Source organism: Agrilus planipennis, unplaced genomic scaffold, assembly GCF_000699045.2.
Source record: "Agrilus planipennis isolate EAB-ADULT unplaced genomic scaffold, Apla_2.0 scaffold69, whole genome shotgun sequence".
In the NCBI taxonomy this organism is placed as follows: domain Eukaryota; kingdom Metazoa; phylum Arthropoda; class Insecta; order Coleoptera; family Buprestidae; genus Agrilus; species Agrilus planipennis.
In genome coordinates this window covers 531,864-536,604 of record NW_020438962.1, presented here as the reverse complement: position 1 = coordinate 536,604, position 4,741 = coordinate 531,864, and the positions used below count along the sequence as shown (strand labels likewise).

General features: G+C 35.2%; 1 protein-coding gene across 3 annotated transcripts in view; it reads right to left on the bottom strand.

Moving 5' to 3' along the window:
* Nucleotides 1–4,441, bottom strand: part of LOC108735854 (TWiK family of potassium channels protein 7) — a 31,757-nt gene extending 27,316 nt beyond the window's left edge. For 2 of the 3 annotated variants that reach the window (XM_025975214.1, XM_025975212.1), the window contains exon 1: nucleotides 4,013–4,441. The gene's annotated coding sequence lies outside the window, so the exon portion shown is untranslated. The remainder of the gene's footprint in view (nucleotides 1–4,012) is intronic. The other variant, XM_025975213.1, reaches the window with a different exon arrangement.
* Between the last annotated feature and the right edge of the window lie 300 nt (nucleotides 4,442–4,741).

Below are 4,741 nucleotides of genomic sequence, written 5' to 3'. Positions count from 1 at the left end.
TCTATTAGCGGTGACGTTTCGATCTAAAACCACATCATCGGTTACACAAAACGTCACTCAAACTTACCCCGCGATTACTAGTGGCAAGATTACCGGCACAACATCGGGATATGAACGGGTCATTCTTTAAAAAAAAAAAAATAGAAAAGAGAACCGACAAAGTTACTCGATCTCGTAGTCACCGTGTTTCTGCGTACAGTAAATGTTCGATCAGGGACCGTGTTACAAGAGTTAGGTTCAGACGGTTTTCAGTGTGTATGTGCCCCCTTGTGTATGCACACAGCGATTGTAGTAGACCGAGTACACCTATAGCACAGACAGAAATAAACAGCTAAAAATATACTTACAGAATTGAGAGCCAAATTTAATTTTAAGATTTGTATAGTCGCCGTCGACACGCATACATGCACACATTTACACGGTAGCAGACAGTCTAAAACTGCTTGGTTACCTGCAAACTGTATCCTTTTCCTTATTGCGTAACGCATAACCACAACGTGACGCCATACGTGACATAAAACTAGACAAATTGTTTATTTTCGATGGTATCCATGAATGCAGCGGACCCAACAGGTTTGTCTGGACCTTCCAACGACAAGAGAGATATTGGCACCCTTACACGTTGGAAGATTATTTAAGGGAGCCCTATAATCCGTCGTTATGCTACAAAAACCTAGAGAATCCGTTATCCCTTTATGGAACGCGATGAGTCCCTGACTTACCAGAAGATAAGAGTCATTATTACCCTGCAAGCTTCGGATCCAATGATACGGTATAACATACAGTCATATCGTGACCATATGTGGGACAACATTAGAGAAATAGCACATTTTTTATGGGATCAACGAACGCAACGAACCTGGCTGGTATGCCAAAACATTCCAGCAAGGGAAACACTATTTATTACCCTTACAAGTTAGAAAGTTATCCGCAGACAACTTACAACTGCATGGTGATACCCTATGTGGGGCAAAGCTAGAGAAATCTTTCATTTTTTTATAGGACCATCAAAGGCGACGAATGTGGTTGATATGCCAAAACAGTCCAGCAAGAAAAAGACTCGTTATTACCCTTACAAGTTAGAAAGTTATCCACAGACAACTTACAACTGCATGGTGATACCCTATGTGGGGAAAGCTAGAGAAATCTTTCATTTTTTATAGGACCTTCAAAGGCGATGAATGTGGTTGATGTGTCAAAACATTCCAGCAAGGGACAGACTTGTTATTACCCTTACAAGTTAGAAAGTCATCCACAAACAACTTACAAGTGCATGGTGATACCTTATGTGGGGCAAAGCTGAAGACTGAAGTAAACTGTCCCTGAAGAAGGTAACTTTGTTACCGAAAAGTGCTTCCGACAACTACAGTGTCGTGTTTTGGCGTTGGGGTTCTGAGCTATTCTGTTTGTTCTATAAATAAAAACAATCACTAAACTTTATCATATTTTATTATAACAGGTGTATGACAATTTCAAACACGAAAATAAATTACTTTATGAATGAATCATTATTAAACCATTATTATTTGTATCTATTGTTTAAGACTATCCAACCAAAGTTAAATGTGGACGCAATTTCGGAATTTACTTTGTAGACGAAATGGTCTAGATACATACGTTAGATTGAGATTTATTGGAATAATGATATTATTGCGGTATTGTAAACTGTTTTTTTTTTACGACTGATGTAATTGAATTTACTGCACGGACCAATCTGAAAATTAATAACCCATTAGGACCGCTCCCACATGCGGACTGTAAAAAAGCAATTTTGTCGGCAAACGCCACCCACACTGTTGTTTTGCAAATTTACGAAAAAAAAAAAAAGAACAAGAACACGCAAGATTATTATCAATACGCCCAATCAATAAAAACAAAAGTTGATTTTCAAATCAAACGGCAAATTCGTAAATATTATAAACACTAGAGCAGATAGCATATAAAACGACCATCAAAACGGTTGTAAAATAATTTTACGACAGTGATACTAAGACACAGTTATGGCTAGTAAATCAAATGGCTAACGACCAATTTAATTATTACTAGGTACATGCAAAATTCTTCACTCGTCCATATTGCACTTGATTATTATTACTTAACTTCCAAAAATATAGAAGCAACAACCAAGGAAACTTTTGAGTCACCTGAAACTTCCGCACGCACTGGTACAAAGGGTACCAGGGCGTAAAAATTAGTCATTTCCACTTTACCAGGAATTAACACCAAGGAATTTTATTTCGAAACTATAAATAATGTACAACCCAATCAATCTATGTAACTGGTTAAATATTTTTAGGTATCTATAAACGTTTTATTTACAATAATATCTAGCACCTACAATTAAGATTTTATTGACTTAAGACTACACAGTTACAGTAGTTAGTTCATTCTTATTTTATTTTTTTATGCTTATACGTGCGGGAATATACACTCTCTTGACTTCTATCCACTTCTCTCTGAACTGTTTTCAGTATATCATAAGTCACTTCTTCTGCAAACCCTACTCATCTCTACGTTTTTAAGTAAATTTAACATATAATATTTAGTTTTATTTTAATAATCAGTCTTGGAATAACCCAAGAAATAACACCCTCTATATATTATTTATTTCATTTTTTCCTTTAACTACCCCCATTTTCGATAACACGGAGAAGGGATTAATTTAAAATATTCCCCCGAGTCCTCTCTTAAACTTTTCTCGCCGCTATCTCACGGAAAAAAAATGTTTTCTTTTCCAGCTTCGTACTCCATAACTCTCTCTCTCGTCCCTAGGGTTTTACTTGCTCTCTCGTTCTCGCAACATGATAAAAAGTGTTTTAGCGATATATAAATCTTTGATCAAGCTAATCTTCTATCAACATATCTTATTTCAGTATTTTCCTGAGTACATTTCCTTTTCCAAAACAGATTTGTGAGAACAGTGCTTAATTGTGACGCCTTTCTAGCTCTGACCTCATAACATACGTCCTTACGTTCATATTTTATATATTTATCGAAAAAAATGCTTTGATGTTTCAAGGATTTTAAAGTGACACATTTGAACAATAAGTGATACATTACGTTTAACAGAAATAGGTTTTGAGTAATTTTAAGTAGGTATGTCTCTCTTTTAATGTGTAACTTTTATTAAATTCCTTAAAAAAGTGCCAAACATAATATGTTACGGATAGAATTGTTTAGATGTTTCAATGCTAAAAAATCTTTTTTAGACCTAATAAATTTTTATTTTTTTGATTTACTGTACGCTCGATTCAAAATTGCCCATGACGATTATAATTACTTGCAAATGCACTTATGGAGAAGATAGACATTGTCTTGTTACCTCAGTAGCTATAACTAGGGTAAAAAATAGCAGATTTGGATCGCAAATGTCTTAAATTAAACAAGAAATTTCTATCTCAAATTAATCTTGAATTTTTATTTTACATTTTGTTGTGTCAACAATTATAACCATAATAATACAACATCCCATGTATATTAGGTATATATTATTAGTAAGTCAGCCACTAATATTAACAACAGAGGGTAAAAGGTAATATATTTGAAAAGCAATTTTCATTAAATTAGCTACAGCTTCTTTTAAGAATTCATGTATAAATATTACCTAGCCTTTATGGAAACAAAGCAAGTAGAGAAAAAAGTTCATAAATTCGGGAAAACCGAAAAGCACCCCATAATAAAAACACAAAAGGAAGAAAGCTATGGAAGCTTACAGACAATATTAAATAGCTACTTGAACCCGTTTTAAATTTAAACGTTACTTAAGGAAACATTTGCCCAAATACTTCAATATACATGTCAAAATTTTAAGGTAAGACTGTACCAATCAGGGTAAATATCCTTAGAATACGTCAAAAATTTTTTGTGGTATGTTTCCCCACGATTAACTAAAACACTGACAAACACACAGACAATATAAGATATAATAATGTAAAAGGTACCAGAACAATTACCTAGTACCTATTACTGAATTGTACCATAAAAAAAGTATTCATTTTTAAAACAATCTTACCTCACCGATTCGAAGCCGGTGCTATTGTGACGGGTATCGTGACGTAAAGTTACAACTCTATCTATTAGCGGTGACGTTTCGATCTAAAACCACATCATCGGTTACACAAAACGTCACTCAAACTTACCCCGCGATTACTAGTGGCAAGATTACCGGCACAACATCGGGATATGAACGGGTCATTCTTTAAAAAAAAAAAAATAGAAAAGAGAACCGACAAAGTTACTCGATCTCGTAGTCACCGTGTTTCTGCGTACAGTAAATGTTCGATCAGGGACCGTGTTACAAGAGTTAGGTTCAGACGGTTTTCAGTGTGTATGTGCCCCCTTGTGTATGCACACAGCGATTGTAGTAGACCGAGTACACCTATAGCACAGACAGAAATAAACAGCTAAAAATATACTTACAGAATTGAGAGCCAAATTTAATTTTAAGATGTGGTTCCGTATTTTTATAACAGAAGCTTATCGGAATTTCAGCATCATAAGGTCGTCAGGCTTAACACTGGTTGGACACGCACATCCACGCCTTGTACCTCTACCCCTCTTAACTGCTGTTTTTGCCTCTAATATGTCTCTGACTAGACCTTCATGCCTGAGAAGGTGTCCTACTAACCTATCTCGCCTATTCCTTATTGACTTCCATAGAGTCCTCTGTTCTCCTATTCTTTTCAATACCTCTTCATTTCTAACCTTCTATGTCCACGGTATCCTCATTATTCGCAGGTAA